Here is an 18,886-nt window from a genome sequence, read left to right on the forward strand (position 1 = left end):
TTTAGAATATTTTTGCAGTTATATTTATCAAAATAATCATCCAATGCCTTCTCCTGTTACCGTGGTGTATAAACTGAAGCCCAGCTCCTCAATACAAAAGCACCAAGAACTCAATGTTTACTGTTCTGGTATGTGTATTTGCCTTCAGCCATTACTGTGATGCTTTAATCTGAACTACAGTTGCATTTCCATGATATGATGTGAAATTAACATAGTGAACTGTTATTGCTTGAGTAGCTGTAATTGAATAAAGCAGATTTTAGCTGTACATGAATGGTGTCCTGTCAAATCCTTCACTGAGCTGAGCAAAGAATTCCCAGTTCCACACTATGTTTACAAAGGATTGTCTGTGCAGCTGAATCTTATTCCTTGATCCAGTTTATTTAAACATTGGTCATTATCAAAAATGCCCTAAATCCTGAAACCCATTTGAATTCTCATATCCCCCAGTCCATTACTGACTTGATATGCCCGAAACATCGATTCTCCTGTACCTCGGATGCTGCCTGACTAGCTGTGCTTTTCCAGCACCACACTCTTTGACTCTGATCTCCAGCATCTGCAGTCCTCACTTTCTCCTTCCTCTATTCCCTGCCTGTTCATGTGTCTGGCTAAATGTCTGTTAAATATTGCTATCATATCTGTGTCTACCAGTTCCCCTAGCAACATGTTCCAGGTACCTAGCAACCTCTGTGTAAAAAACCTGCCTCGCACATCTCTTTTAAACTTTCCCCTCTCAACTTAGACCTATGCTCTCGAGAATTTGATATTAACATCCTGGGGAAAAAAAACTTTGACCATCCATCCTATCAATACCTCTCATTTTATATACTTTTATCAGGTTGTCCCTCAGCCTCTGGGGCTCTAACAAAAACAAAGTTTGTCCAATCTCTTCTTAGTTGACAATGGGTCCACCGTGATCTCCTCTGCAGTTGGGGTGAGTGATCCACCTTCCAGAATTCACCTCAGTCACTTCTCACTATTGCCCTCTGCTCATTATAATGCTGAGTCTGGGATCTACCAAGCTTCATTGCAGCGTTGACTCAAACATGGACCAAAGGGCTTAACTCCAAGGGGTGAGGAGAGAGTGACTACACTCCACTGAATGGGGCATTAAGGAACCCCAGCAAAATTGAAGTAATTGGTAATATGGGAGAAAGCCTCTCCATTGGTTGGAATAACACTGAGCACAAAGGAAGATGGTTTCAATTCATAGGATCACAGGCAAAATGATGCCATTCAGCCTTTTAGGTCCACGTGGTTCTCTGGGTATTCCATGTTATCTCCTCCACTTCCCGTACCCCTGCCCTTAAACCCCAGACCTTCAACTGCAAAAAGGATAGAACCCCCTTGGTCCTCACCTTCCAACCCATTACTCTCTGGATACAGCACAATATCCTCCGACATTTCTGCCATCTACAAAAAGACCCCACCATCAGAGATATATTTCTCTCCCCACTCCTATTTGTGATCCGCAGAAACTATTCCCTCCTTGATTCCCTCATTAGGCGCCCCCACCAGCCCACCCTCCACTCCCTGCACCTTCCCTTGTTGCAGCAAGGGGTGTAAAACCTATGCTCACACCTCCCACCTCAGCTCCGTCGAAGGCCCCAAAGGATCCTTCTATATCCGATAGAGATTTCCAAACACCTCATCTACTGCGTCCATAGCTCTCAATGTGGTCTCCTCTACATTGGGGAGACAGGCCGCCATCTCACGGAATGTTTCCGAGAACATCTCTGCGACACATGTACCAAATAACCTCTTCCCCTGTGACTGACCACTTCAACTTCCCCCTCCCACTCCTGGGCCTCCTCCACCGCCAAATCCAAGCCATTCGACTTCTAAAGGAAGATGGCCTCATCTTCTTCCTTGGGACCCTCCGGGATCAATGTTGACTTCACCGGTTTCCCTTTTTCCCAACACCCTCCACCTTATCCCAGATCCAACCTCCCAACTCAGCACCACCCTCTTGAACCATCCTACCTGTCCCCCTTCCTTCGCACCTATCTGCTGCACCCTCCCCTCCGACCTATCACAATCACCTCCCACCTGTATCTATCTATCACCTTTCCAGCACCCCACCCCCACCGTCCTATTTATCCATCAGCTCCCTTTTCCCCCACCCACATTCCTAATGAAACATCGATTCTCCTGCTCCTCGAATACTGCCTGACCTGCTGTGCTTTTCCAGCACCACACTTTTTGACCTCATTCTAACTTGTCACCAATCTGCTGCTGTTTCCCCAAATCCTGAACATTATTTCTATTTAAATATCATTCAACAGACTCTTGAATGCCTCAACTGAACCTACCCCTGTCACACTTTCAGGCAGTGCATTCTATACTCCAACTAATCACTGTGTGAGAAAAGCGTTTTCTCGAATTACATTTGCTCCATTTGCAAATCACTTTGAAGCCATGCTCCATGGTTCTTGATGTGTTTAAAAGTGGAAAAGGTTCTTCCCTGTCCACTCTGTCCAGACCCTTAGTGATTTTGAAAGCATCAATCAAAGTTCCTCTCTGCCTTCTCTTCTCCAAGAAAATCAGTCCCAATCAATCCTTGTCATTGAAGTGTGTCTCATCCCTGAAACTACTCTCACAACAAGGGTCACGGAGCTGTATAGTACAGAAACAGACTCTTCAGTCCAACTTGTTCATGCTGACCAGATATCCTAAATAAATCTAGTCCCATTAGCCAGCATTTGATTGATGTCCCTCTAAATCCATGTCTCTGACTTTATTTACGTACCCATCCAGATGCCTTTTAAATGTTGTAACTGTACCAGCCTCCACCACTTCCTCTGGAAGCTTGTTTTATACATGCATCACCCTCTGCATGAAAACCTCGCTCCTCAGGTCCCTTTTAAATCTTTCCCCTCTCTCCTTAAACCTATCCCTTCTAGTTTTGGACTCCCCATCCTGGGGAAAAGACCTTGTCTATTCATCCTATACATGTCCCTCATGATTTTATAAGCCTCTATAAAGTCACCCCTCAGCCTCCAACACTCCAGGGAAAACAGCCCCAGCCTCTCCCTCATGCTCAAATCCTCCATCCCTGGCAACATCCTTGTAAACCTTTTCTGAATCCTTACAACATCCTCCCTATATCAGAGAGACCAGAATTGCGTACAGCATTCCAACAGTAGCCTAACCAATGTCCTGTACAGCCACAATATGACCTCCCAACTCCTATACTCAATGCTCTCACCAATAAAGGCAAGCGTACCAAATGCCTTCTTCATTATCCTGTTTACCTCAGACTCCACTTTTAAGAAACTATGAACCTGCATTGCAAGGTCCCTTTGTTCAGCAACATTCCCCAGGACCTTATCATTAAGTATTTAAAGCTTGCCCTGATTGGTCTTTCCAAAATGCAGCATCTCATATCTATCTAAATTAAATTCCATCTTCCAAAGACTAAGAAGCTTACATGAAGTCACTCCAGGACTTACAACCAAGGTAATAAAGGAGGTTTGAAATGAAATTTCAAAGATGATGTTCTGCTGCACTTTAGAGATGATACAATTCCATCAACCTCCCCAAAAAGAACAGTAACAAGAGAAGCTGAACAGTGGGGTTGGTTAATATAGAATACAATGACTTTATCCACCATGTACATCAACACACATGCTATACAGTATTCCCAATTCCTCCGCCGGATCTGCTCCCAGGAGGGCCAGTTCCACCACAGAACACACCAGATGGCCTCCTTCTTTAGAGACCGCAATTTCCCTTCCCACGTGGTTAAAGATGCCCTCCAACGCATCTCGTCCACATCCCGCACCTCTGCCCTCAAACCCCACCCCTCCAAACGTAACAAGGACAGAACGCCCCTGGTGCTCACCTTCCACCCTCCCAACCTTCGCATAAACCAAATCATCCGCCGACATTTCCGCCACCTCCAAACGGACCCCATCACTAGGGATATATTTCCCTCCCCACCCCTTTCCGACTTCCGCAAAGACCGTTCCCTCCGTGACTACCTGGTCAGGTCCACGCCCCCCTACAACCCACCCTCCCATCCTGGTACCTTCCCCTGCCATCGCAGGAATTGCAAAACCTGCACCCACACCTCCTCCCTCACCTCCATCCAAGGTCCAAAAGTAGCCTTCCACATCCATCAAAGTTTGACCTGCACATCCACCAGTTTCATTTATTGTTATCCTTTGCTCCCGATGTGGTCTCCTCTACACTGGGGAGACTGGATGCTTCCCAAAGCGCTTTAGAGAACATCTCCGGGACACCCGCACCAATCAACCACACCGCCCTTGGCCCAACATTTCAACTCCCCCTCCCACTCTGCCGAGGACATGGAGGTCCTGGGCCTCCTTCACCGCCGCTCCCTCACCACCAGACGCTTGGAGGAAGAATGCCTCATCTTCCGCCTCGGAACACTTCAACCTCAGGGCATCAATGTGGACTTCAACAGTTTCCTCATTTCCCCTTTCCCTACCTCACCCTAGTTCCAACCTTCCAGCTCAGCACTGTCCCCATGACTTGTCTTACCTGCCTATCTCTTTTTCCACCTACCCACTCAACCCTCCTCCCCCCCCGACCTTCATCTCCTCCCCCACTCACCTATTGTACTCTATGCTACTTTCTCCCCACCCCCACCCTCCTCTCACTTATCTCTCCATCCTTCAGGCTCTCTGCCTGTATTCCTGATGAAGGGCTTTTGCCCGAAACGTTGATTTTACTGCTCCTTGGATGCTGCCTGAACTGCTGTGCTTTTCCAGCACCTCTCTAGTCCAGACTCTGGTTTCCAGCATCTGCAGTCATCATTGTTTTTACCGACCTGTGATACAGTTTTGTCATAGGCACACTAAAGTAGATGTGACTGGTATGCTTAGTCCCGAGACATCTAAATCATGCTCTAATGCGTGGTCCGCATGAAATTCCTGCATTTGTTATTCATACACAAGATAGATCCAGTGGCTAGGCCAGCATTTACTGCCAGTTCCTAGCAGCCCCTTGACAAGGGGGTGGTGAATGTAGGTACACAACGGTGTTAGGGTGGGAATTCAAATATTTCCACTCAATGACACTAACAGAATGGTGATATATTTCTAAGTCAAGATGGTGTGTGACTTCAGGGGAACTTAAAGATGGTAGTTTTCCCATTTATATGCTGCCCTTGTCCTTCTGATCGTGGTCAGAGCTTTGGTAGGTTCTGTCTACGAAGACTTGGTGTGTTACTGCAGTGCATCTTGTAGATAGTATACACTGCTGCCAAGGTGGAGGGAGTATGTGTTGAAGGTGTCAGATGGGATTTCAAACAAGCTTTGTCCTGGATGGTGTCAAATGTGGAGTCATAGAGGTAATACAGCATGGAAACAGGCCCTTCTGCCTGAACTGGTCCATGCTGTCCATGGTGCCCACTCAGCTAGTTTCAATTGCCTGCATTTAGTCTATATCCCCCTAAATCCTTCCCTTCCATGTACCTATCTAAATGTTTTTTTAAATGGTGCTATTGTACCTGCCTCAACCACTTTCTTTGGCAGCGCATTCTATATGCTTCTTGAATACTGTTGAAGCTGCAACCATCCAGGTATATGAGAGTATTCCTCACTGTGCCATGTAGATGGTGGATAAGCCCTGGGGAGTCATAAGTTACTCACTGCAAGATTCCCAATTTCCCCGATCCACTCTTGTAATTGCAGTATGTATAATCAGTGGCAATCCCCACAAGAATGTGATGGCTAGAGCTTCAGCAGTGGTAATACCATTACACATGAAGGAGCAATGGTTAGATTTTCTCTTACACAGAAACATAGAAGATAGTAGCAGGAGGAGGCCATTCGGCCCTTCAAGCCTACTCTGCCATTCATCACTATCATGGCTCATCATGCAATCCAACAGCATAACCCTTTTATCTCCCCATAACCTCTGGTCCTATTCCCCCCAAGTGCTATATTTAGCCACCTCTTGAATACATTCAATATTTTGGTATAATCTACTTCCCTCTGGTAATGAATCCCACAGGAGAAAGTGAGGTCTGCAGATGCTGGAGATCAAAGTTGAAACTTTATTGCTGGAACAGCACAGCAGGTCAGGCAGCATCCAGGGAACAGGAGATTCGACGTTTCGGCCACAGGGCCTGTGCCCGAAACGTCGAATCTCCTGTTCCCTGGATGCTGCCTGACCTGCTGTGCTGTTCCAGCAATAAAGTTTCAACTAATGAATCCCACAGGCTAACCCACTCTCTAGGTGAAAAAATGTCTCCTCATTTCTGTCCTAAATGATCCACCCCAAATCCTCAGACTGTGACCCCCTGGTTCTGGATGCACCCACCATTGGGAACATCCTCCCCGCATCTACCCTGTCTAGTCCTGTCAAAAGTTTATAAGTCTCTACGAGATTCCTCCTCACTCATCTGAATTCCAGCAAAACAAATCCTAACCGAGTCAATCTCTCCTCATACGTCAGTCCTCCCGTCCCTGGAATCAGCCTGGTGAACCTTCACTGCACTCCCTCGAGAGCAAGGGCATCCTTCTTCAGAAAAGGAAGCTACATCTGCACACAATATTCTCAGTGTGGCCTCACCAAGACCCTATATAACTGTAACAACACATGGACTCGAAATCTCTCGCAATGAAGGCCCACATCCCATTTGCCTTCGTTACCGCCTGCTACACCTGCAAGCTTACCTTCAGCAACTGGTGCACAAGGACACCCAGGTCCAAATGCACACTCCCCTCTCCCAGTTTACAGTCATTCAGGTCGTAAATCTGCCTTCTTGTTTTTACTTCCAAAATGTATAACCTCACATTAACTGCATCTGCCACTGATTTCCTCACACACCCAACCTATCCAGATCATGTTGAAGCATCTCTGCATCCTCATCACAATTCACTCGCCCACCCAATTTTTTTATCATCTGTAAATGTTGAGGTCTTACCTTTAGTTCCCTTGTTAATAGAAATTGTGAATAGCTGGGGTCCTCGCACCAATCTCAGAGACACCCCTCTAGTTACTGACTGCCAATTTGAAAAAGACCCATTAATTCCTACTCTACGTTTCCTCTCTGCCATCCAGTTTTCTATCCATCTCAATATACTTGCCCCAATCCCATGTGCTTCAATCTTGCACAATAATCTCTTATGCAGGATTTTGTCAAACGCTTTCTAAAAGTTCAAGTATACAACATCGACTAGCTCCCCCTTGTCAACTCTAATAGTTACATAAATTCATAGAGATGTACAGCACAGAAACAGACCCTTTGGTCGAGCTTGTCTATGCCAACCCAATATAGTCCCACCTGCCAGCACCCGGCCCATATCCCTCCAAACCCTTCCTATTTATATGCCCATCCAGATGTTTTTTAAATGTTGGAATTGTACTAGGCTTCACCACTTCCTCTGGCAGCTCATTCCATACACGTACCACCCTCTGCGTTAAAGAGTTGCCCCTTAGGTCTCTTTTATATCTTTTCTCTCTCACCCTAAACCTATGCCCTCTACATCCTCATAAAATTCCAATAGATTTGTCAAGCATGAATGCCCCTTCATGTATCCACGCTGACTCTGTCTGAACCAGCCACTGCTTTCTAAATGCTCCACTATAAAGTGCTTGATAATGGATGCAAGAATTTTCCCCACTACCGATATTAGGCTTACTGGTGTATAATTCCTGGTTTCTCTCTATCTCCCTTTTTGAATATTGGAGTGACAAGGCTCTGCAGGAATCAGAACAGGTAGGCAACACAATGAGCCAGACATCAATTATGAAAGCAGAACTAGTCTGGGGTCTGAGGGAAAGCGCAGAATCTTAGGCAGTTCAAAGGTTATTTTAACAAAACAGATATGGAAGCAATTCTCCTCAATAACCTGTCAGCAATCTGTGCTTTAACTTGAGAGATAAGTTTTGTGACAAAATGGCTGCCAGTCAAAGTGTGTCAAATCTTCCTTCCACAGTGACAGAGTTGATTCAATGGACTGAATGGCCTACGTGTATGCCTACGTCTTATAGTCTAATGATCGGTTTTGCTTTTGTGGAATTTCTAGCTTCACCCTAACCATTAGTTTCAGGTTGGCCACTCACCAATGCAAAAATCATTTTCAGTTACACCATTCACTGAAATAAGTAGATTGGGGAGGCATGGTGATTCAGCATTCAATAGACAATAGATAATAGGTGCAGGAGTAGGCCATTCTGCCCTTCGAGCCTGCACCACCATTCATTATGATCATGGCTGATATCCTCAATCAGTATCCTGTTCCGGCCTTATCTCCATAACCCTTGATTCCACTATCCTTGAGAGCTCTATCCAACTCTTTCTTAAACAAATCCAGAGACTGGGCCTCCACTGCCTTCTGGGGTAGAGCATTCCACACACCCACCACTCTCTGGGTGAAGAAGTTTCTCCTCATCTCTGTCCTAAATGGCCTACTCCTTATTTTTAAGCTGTGTCCTCTGGTTCGGCACTCACCCATCAGTGGAAATATGTTTCCTGCCTCCAGAGTGTCCAATCCTTTAATGATCTTATATGTCACAATCAGATCCCCTCTCAGTCTTCTAAACTCAAGGGTATACAAGCCCCAATCTTTCAACATAAGATAGTCCCGCCATTCCAGGCACTCCCTCAATAGCCAGAATGTCTTTCCTCAAATTTGGAGACCAGAACTGCACACAATATTCTAGGTGCGGTCTCACCAGGGCCCTGTACAGCTGCAGAAGAACCTCTTTGCTTCCATATTCAATCCCTCTTGTTATGAAGGCCAGCATGCTATTAGCCTTCTTCACTACCTGCTGTACCTGCATGCTTGCCTTCATTGACTGGTGTAGGTAAAAACAACTACTGCAGATGCTGGAAACCTGGATTCTGGATAGTGGTACTGGAAGAGCACAGCAGTTCAGGCAGCATCCGAGGAGCATTAAAATCGACGTTTCGGGCAAAAGCCCTTCATCAGGAATACTTCATTGACTGGTGTACAAGAACACCCAGATCTCTTTGTACTGCCCCTTTACCTAACTTGACTCCATTTAGGTAGTAATCTGCCTTCCTGTTCTTGCCACCAAAGTGGATAACCATACATTTATCCACATTAAACTGCATCTGCCATGCATCTGTCCACTCACCTAACCTGTCCAGGTCACCCTGTAATCTCCTAACATCCTCCTCACATTTCACCCTGCCACCCAGCTTTGTATCATCAGCAAATTTGCTAATGTTACTATTAATACCATCTTCTATATCATTAATATATATTGTAAAAAGCTGCGGTCCCAGCACTGATCCCTGTAGTACCCCACTGGTCACCGCCTGCCATTCCGAAAGGGAGCCGTTTATCACTACTCTTTGTCTCCTGTCAGCCAACCAATTTTCAATCCAAGTCAGTACTTTGCCCCCAATACCATGCGCCCTAATTTTGCTCACTAACCTCCTATGTGGGACTTTATCAAAAGCTTTCTGAAAGTCCAGGTACACTACATCCACTGGATCTCCCTTGTCCATCTTCGGAGTTACATCCTCAAAAAATTCCAGAAGATTAGTCAAGCATGATTTCCCTTTCATAAATCCATGCTGACTCTGACCTATCCTGTTACTGCTATCCAGATGTGTTGTAATTTCATCCTTTATAATTGACATCAGCATCTTTCCCACCACTGAGGTCAGACTAACTGGTCTATAATTTCCTGCTTTCTCTCTCGCTCCTTTCTTAAAAAGTGGTACAACATTAGCCACCCTCCAATCTGCAGGAACTGATCCTGAATCTATCGAACTCTGGAAAATAATCACCAAAGCATCCACGATTTCTCGAGCCACCTCCTTCAGTACCCTGGGATGTAGACCATCAGGCCCTGGGGACTTATCAACTTTCAGACCTAAGAGTCTCTCGAACACCAATTCCTGGCAAATATAAATTCCCTTCAGTTCAGGTCCTTCAGCCACTGTTACCTCAGGGAGATTGCTTGTGTCTTCCCCAGTGAACACAGATCTGAAGTACCAATTCAACTCTTCTGCCATTTCTTTGTTTCCTGTAATATATTCCCCTGTTTCTGTCTTCAAGGGCCCAATTTTAGTCTTAAGCAATTTTTTCCCTTTCACATACCTAAAAAAGCTTTTACTATCCTCCTTTATATTTTTGGCCAGTTTACCTTCCTATCTCATTTTTTCTCTGCGTATTTCCTTCTTAGTAATCCTCTGTTGTTCTTTAAAAGCTTCCCAGTCCTCAGTTTTCCCACTTATCTTTGCTATGCTTTACTTTTTCTCTTTTGACTTTATTTGTTTCTTAACTTCCCTCGTCAGCCACGGCCACCCCTGCCTCCTCATAGGATCTTTCTTCCTTTTTGGAATGAACTGATCCTGCAACTTCTGCATTATACCCAGAAATATCTGCCATTGTTCCTCCATTGTCATCCCTGCTAAGGTGTTGCACCTTTGAACTTTGGCCAGCTCCTCCCTCATAGCTCCATAGTTCCCTTTATTCAACTGAAATATTGTCACTTCCAATTGCAGATTGAAGCTTATTGTATTATGGTCACTACTTCCCAATGGCTCCTTCACTTCGAGGTTTCTGACCAATTCTGGTTCGTTGCACAATACCAGATCCAGAATTGCCTTCTCCCTGGTAGGCTCCAGCACCAGCTGTTCTAAGAATCCATCTCGGAGGCACTCCACAAAGTCTCTTTCTTGACGTCCAATACCATCCTGATTCTCCCAGTCTACCTGCATGTTGAAATCCCCCATAACAACTGTAGTAACATCTTTGCGACAGGCCAATTTCAGCTCCTGATTTAACTTACACCCTACATCCAGACTACTGTTTGGGGGCCTGTAGATAACTCCCAAGAGGGTCTTTCTACCCATAGAATTTCTCAGCTCTTTCCACACTGACTCTACACCCCTGATTCTAGATCCCCCCGCGCAAGAGACTGAATATCATCCCTTACCAACAGGGCCACCCCACCCCCTCTGCCAGTCAGTCTGTCCTTACGATAGCACGTGTAGGCTTGAATATTCATTTCCCAGGCTCTGTCCACTTGAAACCACGTCTCAGTTATCCCCACAATATCGTAGCTGCCAATTTGCAAAAGAGCCTCAAGCTCATCCATCTTATTTCTAATACTTCATGCATTCATATATAGTATTTTTAATTTGTTACTGCCCTCACCTTTCCCATCAACCCCCAACCTCTTCAGGTGCAAACCGTCTCTTTTGTATAATTTCTGCTTACCACAAAACATACCCCAGTGATCCAAGAATTTAAATCCTTGCTTCCTGCACCAGTTCCCCAGCCACACATTCAAGTCCATTATCTCCCTGTTTCTGGCCTCACCAGCCCGAGGAACTGGAAGCAAACCGGAGATAACCACCTTGGATGTCCTGCTTTTCAGCCTTCTTCCTAGTTCTCCCAAGTCCCACTGTAATATGTTCCTCCTCTTCTTCCCGACATCATTTGTGCCGACATGTACCACCACCTCTGGCTCTTCACCTTCGTCCTTGAGGATTTCCTGCACTCTGTCTGTGATGTCTTTAACCCTGGCACCAGGAAGGCAACACACCATCCTTAAGTCCCGCCTGTTGCCACAGAAACCCCGTTCAGTTCCTCTCACTATGGAGTCCCCTATCACCACGGCTCTGTGCGATGTCTGACTCCTCGGCTCTGCCTCCATGCCAAATTTTGATTGACAGACCTGACCACCTCGCGGACTGGCAGTGTCATCTGTCTACTGTTCCCAAAAGATTCAACTTATTCCTGACAGGTACTTCCCCCAGGGTCTCTTGCACCTGTCTCCTCTCTGCCTTCCTCATCGTCTTCTCTCTTCTGCTCTCTTCTGGTATGGTTGGTGTAATAACCTCGCTGAAGGTCCTGTCCAGAATGATCTCGTTCTCTCGGATGAGCCTAAGGTCCTCGAGTTCTTTCTTCAGTGCTGCGATATGCTCGGTCAGTAGCTGAACGTGCACACACTTTACACAGATATACGAGCCAGACACACCAGATTCGTTGACCTCCCACATCAAGCACATAGCACACTGAACCAGCTGGGCAGTCATGTCTTCACCCTCTTCAACTGTGGCGTAATCACTTCACTCGACCTCCTCGTCGAAGACTCCTCAGTACTGCTGCCTCACAGTGGTAGCGACCTGGGTTCGATTCCGGCCTCGGGCGACTGTGTGGAGTTCTGCCCATGTTGGCATGGGTTTCCTTTGGATGCTCTGATTTCCTCCCACAATCCAAAGATCTGCAGGTTAGGTGAATTGGCCATGCTAAATTGCCCATAGTGTTCAGGGATGTGTAGGTTAGGTGCATTAGTCAGGGGTATATGTTGAGTGATTAGGGTAGGGAAATGGATTTGAGTGGAGTACTCTCTGGAGAGTCAGTGTGGACTTGTTGGGCCAAAGGGCCTGTTTCTACACTGTAGGGATTCTGTGGAAGTTTGTTTCTTGCACTGAGTCAACTTGCCAACTTTATTTCCAGCTTGCTGCATTCTCCTGGATCCGACGGGGGGTTTAAGTTGTTTTGTTAACTTATCTACCATTTAGGACCTGATCAGAAACCTTATTTATTATTTTTAATTATCAGTTGTATCAGCCCTGAATCACAAAATCAGAATTAATTGACAGGATCGCTTGGTTTTATTCCTTTACACATTGTCAGTGACCTGTCTCATTACCTCATGGGTAATTTGACACATGGCTGCATTAATGTGTTGCTAATTTAAGTTGAAGGGATTCTGCATGTGATTGGGGAATAGAGGTATATATAGCAGATGGAACTCCCAAACGCTGGGAGGTGTTCATAGCTGACTGTGAATGGGTATACGATAAAATAAAAGGGACATGAGATGAAAAAAAAAACGAAAGGGACATGAGAAACAGTGTAAGGTCATTAAGGCTGAGGAATATACAAACAGGGTTAAAGCATCAATACTGTAAAATAAAGAACTTAGATTCTACTCGAAATCCCGAGCATATTAGATTACTTACAGCGTGGAAACAAACCCTTCGGCCCAACAAGTCCACACTGACCCGTCGAAGCGTCTCCCATTCTCCTACATTTACCCCTTCACCTAACACTACAGGCAATTTAGCATGGCCAATTCCCCTAACCAGCACATCTTTGGACTGTGGGAGGAAAACCCACACAGACACGGGGAGAATGTGCAAACTCCACACAGAGAGTCACCTGAGGTGGGAATTGAACCCGGGTCTCTGGCGCTGTGAGGCAGCAGTGCTGCCACAGTGCCACCCTAACATCTGGCATTCCAAACCATTTGAGGATGGGGGTGACTCTGATAGGGACGAGGATAGGAATTTTATTCCTGGATATCCGCTCAGTCCTTAACATCTCCACATTATCCCTAACACATCCCCCCATCCCCCAATTACAAACCTGCTTTTGAAAATGAAGCATCCAGTCTTCATAGCCGATATCATGGGGATGAGTGACCTGTGCCGTCCTAAACCAGGGCCCATCCCGGGAATTAGAGTTATGTTAATGAAGCATGCCCCTCACCGCAGAACAAACTGCCCCAATTTGCTCAATATGCCCAAGGGTGACACAGATGTAAACGCAGCAAAATTCTGGGAGTAGCCTGAATGTGACTGGCTTGTGTTACAAGACTGAAAGATGTGGTTATCTGGCTGATGGAAGTAGTATACATCAGAAAAAAATTGAGAAGCTGATTCACCTTTGTTTAACCCTGTGCTTTTGCAATGTTTTCCTCCTGGTGTCACTGACATGATCCAGACAAACACCATGAACTAGTCCAGGAATTTCCAGTCGCAAATGAGGTGAGCGGTGGTTTTCTATTGGGATGGCCAGAACCAGAGTGAACCACAATGCAAGTTACACGTAAAACCAATTATATCCAGCGCCCTCACCATCCCAAATGCTGTGTAACCCTTTCCCGAGGGGACCCTGGAAATGGGGACAGGCAAAATTTCCCAGGGACAAAATTTCCCATTGCTTTAACTGTAGAAATGGAGCCAGTGGGGAGTGATGTGTCTTTAATGTTACCTTGGAGCTAATGTGGGGAATCGACATGCTTGTGTCCTTGCAAAAGGAACATCTGCTAATAAACACTGGCTCTTCGTTGTGCTTCTGGTGTCACCCATGATTATGGAGTCTTGTGGGAACATAGAGGATTTTTAACCCCCACGGGGTGGTGTTATGGTAACGCTGTTTTGTCCAATCAATCTGGCAGGTATCAAGATGTTTGGCTCACGCTGAGGCAACTGATACAGTTTCCAAAGTAATGGGCAGGTGGGTACAGCTGCCAAGCAGACAGCCTTCCACCCCAAACTTATAGCCCCATTGGGCTAATGCTACAGACCATGAATGGACAGACACATTAGAACAAGCCATAGACATTAGACAGCAATGAACACAGAAAATGAAAAATATAGAGCTGCAGAAAAATAACTTAACAAACTCACAAAATAACAGTGCAGACAATCTAGGAATGTGGATAAAAACTTATCTGACCAACCCTTAACAGACACTGAAAAGTGGTCTTAATAAGAGGATTAAATTACAACTTCCGAGAGGCACACAAGAAAGATTTCTGAGCAGCATTAGAAACAACACTGAAAGACAACCAACTCACAGAAGAAACCTAGCAAACCATCAGACAGACAGTCACACCACCATTTAACAGGAAAAAAGGAAGGAAACACACTCAATACGCAAGAAAGGAAAGCTTTAGAAGGACTCAAAAAAGATAAAAACATTGTTATCTTGTCGGCAGACAAAGGACGCTTGACAGTCATTTTAAACTGAACAGATTACATTGAGAAAGCAAACGCACTGTTTGAAGATACTGACACTTACCAACAGGTGGCGATATACCTGACCCCACAATTAGAGAACCAAACCACAGCCTCACTCAAAAATCATCAGAAATCTGGAGAATTAAATAAGACAGACTTCCAAAAAATGAAACCAGATGGATCCAACGCAACACTCTTCTATGGATTACCCAAAATTCAAAAACCAGGAGCCCCCCCTCAGACCCACAGTCTCACTACCTGGAACACCAAAGTTCAGATTAGCCAAGGAACTACACCAAAGACTAAAACACTTAGTAGAAGACTCACGCTACTCCATTGACTCCACCCAAGAATTCCTGAACACCAAAGACACCAAGATAGAAGAGGATGAAATAATGGTCTCCTTTGATGCAACAGCCCTTTTCACATCCATCAACATTAACCTGGCCAAGGAAACACTGATACACTATTAGAAGAACCAAAGACACATACAGCAAACACCACCAACTTCATCAGCAAGGACAATGTCGTCACGCTAGTGGACGTATGCCTTCCCACGCACCTCACTTTAAATAACAAAACCTACAGACAAACCAACGGAACATCCATTGGATCTCCGATATCAGGGTTCTTAGCAGAGGCAGTAATGCAGAGACACGAACAAACAGCTCTGCCAAACACCCAACCCAAACTTTGGGTCCGTTACGTGGATGACACCTTTGTCATCACTAAACAAATCTAATTAGAAGAAACCTTCAAGACTACCAATAATACCCTTAATGGCATAAAATTCACGAAAGAAGAGGAAAACAACAACATGCTGCCGTTCCTAGATGTCACAGTAGAGTGAACAACCAATGGGGAACTTCAAACCAGCGTCTCCAGGAAAACAACACATACGGACCAAATATTAAACTACAGAAGCAATCATCCCAACATCCAGAAATGAAGATGCATTAGAACATTATTCCAATGAACCACCACACACTGCAGCACAGAGGAACTATGAAGAGCATAATTAAAAAGAACGGATACCCAATGAACACAGTCCACCGATTTCTCAGCAACAAACCCAAACAAGCAGACAATACATGTCCAGAAACCCTAGCGACTCTCCCCTACATCAAAGACATCTCAAAAATGACTGCCACACTACTCAGACCCTTTGGCATCATGGTAGCCCACAAACCCACCAACACACTAAAACAGCAGCAAGTCAACTTGAAAGACCCGATACAGACAAGAAAAATGAACGCCATTTACAAAATATCTTACAAGAACTACAACAAACGCTATTTTGGACAGACAGGCAGAAAACTAACCACCAGGATGCATGAACACCAACTAGCCACAAAAAGGCATGACCGAATATCACTAATATCCTTACACACAGATGAGGAAGGACACCACTTTGACTAGGACAATGCATCTATCCTAGGACAAGCTAAACAGAGACACGCACAAGAATTCCTAAAAGCATGGCATTCCAACTGGAACTCTATCATAATCACTTGGACCCCATTTACCATCCTCTGAGAAAAAGAATGAGAAATGACATCACCACCGGAAATGACACCACTACAGGAAATGACATCACCAACACAAGGAAACCTAAACACATAAATAGAAAGTGGGTCATAATACCAGCGCTTCACCAGAGGCTGCTGATGTTACCTACTATGGTGACAAAACATCTGAAAAATGAATCCTCCAGCTCAGCAAGGAAATGTATATCCAGAACCACAAATCTTATCAAAACTCACCGAGACATGATTTCCCACGCACAAGGGCATGTTGACTATCCCTAATCAGTCCTTGCCTTTCCAAATACACGTAAATCCTGTCCCTCAGGATTTCCTCCAACGACTTGCCCGCCACCAGCGTCAGGCTCCCTGATCTATAGTTCCCTGGTTTTTCCTTATCACCTTTTTTAAATAGTGGTACCATGCGAGCCAACCTCTAAACTTTCGGCATCTCACCTGTGACTATCGATGATACAAATATGTTAGCAAGGGGTCCAGCAATCACTTCCCTAGCTTCCCACAGAGTCAGGTCCTGAGGATTTATCCACTTTTATGCATTTCATGACATCCTGCACCTCCTCCTCTGTAATATGGATGTTTTTCATGATGTCACCATCCATTTTCCCACATTCTATATCTTCTATGTTCTTCTCCACAATAAACACTGATGCAAAATACTCATTTAGTATCTCCCCCAACTCCTGTGGCTCCATACATAGGCTGCCTTGCTGGTCTTCAAGGGCTCCTATTCTCTCCATGGTTACCCTTTTGTCCTTAATGTTTTTATAAAAATCCTTTGGATTCCCCTTAACCTTATGTCCCCTTTTAGCCTTCCTGATTTCCTTCTTAAGTATACTCCTACTTCTTTATACTCTTCTAAGGGTTCACTCGATCTCTCTATAACTGACATATGCTTCCTTCTTTTTCTTAACCAAAACCTCAACTTAGAACATAGGACATTAGAACATAGAATGTTACAGCGCAGTACAGGCCCTTCGGTCCTTGATGTTGCACCAACCTGTCATACCAATCTGAAGCCCATCTAACCTACACTATTCCATATACATCTATATGCTTGTCCAATGATGACTTAAATGTACTTAAAGTTGGCGAATCTACTACCATTGCAGGCAAAGCATTGCATACCCTTACTACTCTTTGAGTAAAGAAACTACCTCTGACATCTGTCCTATATCTATCACCCCTCAATTTAAAATTGGGTCCCCTCGTGCTCGCCGTCACCATACTTGGAAAAAGGCTCTCCCTGTCCACCCTATCTAACCCTCTGATTATCTTATATGTCTCTATTAAGTCACCTCTCAACCTTCTACTCTCTAACGAAAACAGCCTCAAGCCCCTCAGCCTTTCCTCGTAAGACCTTCCCTCCATACCAGGCAACATCCTAGTAAATCTCCTCTGCACCCTTTCCAAAGCTTCCACATCCTTCTTATAATGCGGTGACCAGAACTGTACACAATACTCCAAGTGCGGCCGCACCAGAACTTTGTACAGCTGCAGCATAACATCATGGTTCTGGAACTCGATCCCTCTGTTAATAAAAGCTCAAACACTGTATGCCTTCTGAACAACCCTGTCAACCTGGGTGGTAACTTTCAGGGATCTGTATACCTGGACATCGAGATCTCTCTGCTCATCTACACTACCAAGAATCCTACCATTAGCCCAGTACTTTGCATTCCGGTTACTCCGACCAAAGTGAATCACCTCACACTTGTCCGCATTAAACTCCATTTGCCACCTCCCAGCCCAGCTCTGCAACGTATCTGTGTCTCTCTGTAACCTACAACATCCTTCGTCACTAACTTGTTTAGTCATCCAGTATTCCCTACACCTACTAGCCTTTCCTTTCACTCTAACAGGAATATACTGTCTCTGGGCACTTGTTATCTCTATTCTGAAGGCTTCCCATTTTCCAGCTGTCCCTTTTCCTGCGAACTACTGCCCCCAATTAGCTTTTGAAAGTTCTTGCCTAATACCATCAAAATTAGCCTTCCTCCAATATATAACTTCAACTTTTCCTCAGAGATTTTCTCGCAGATTTGTCAGGCATGACCACCCTTGATGAAACCATATTGACTCTGCCCTATTTTAGGAGAAAGTGAGGACTGCAGATGCTGGAAATCAAAGCTGAAAAATGTGTTGCTGGAAAAGCGCAGCAGGTCAGGCAGCATCCAAGGAGCAGGAGAATCGACGTTTCGGGCATGAGCCCTTCTTCAGGAATGAGGAGGGTGTGCCAAGCAGCCTAAGATAAAAGGTAGGGAGGAAGGACTTGGGGGAGGGCCATTGGGAATGCGATAGGTGGAAGGAAGTTAAGGTGAGGGTGATAGGCCGGAGAGGGGGTGGGGGCGGAGAGGTCAGGAAGAAGATTGCAGGTCAAGAAGGTGGTGCTGAATCTGAGGGTTGGGACTGAGATAAGGTGGGGGGAGGGGAAATGAGGAAGCTGGAGAAATCTGCATTCATCCCGTGTGGTTGGAGGGTTCCTAGGCGGAAGATGAGGTGCTCTTCCTCCAGGCGTCGTGTTGCCATGGTCTGGCGATGGAGGAGGCCAAGGGCCTGCATGTCCTTGGTGGAGTGGGAGGGGGAGTTATAGTATCCAGCCACAGGGTGGTTGGGTTGGTTGGTG

The sequence above is a fragment of the Chiloscyllium plagiosum genome, unplaced genomic scaffold, assembly GCF_037043375.1.
Source record: "Chiloscyllium plagiosum isolate Xiang-an unplaced genomic scaffold, Cpla_swu_hap1 HiC_scaffold_1, whole genome shotgun sequence".
In the NCBI taxonomy this organism is placed as follows: Eukaryota; Metazoa; Chordata; class Chondrichthyes; order Orectolobiformes; family Hemiscylliidae; genus Chiloscyllium; species Chiloscyllium plagiosum.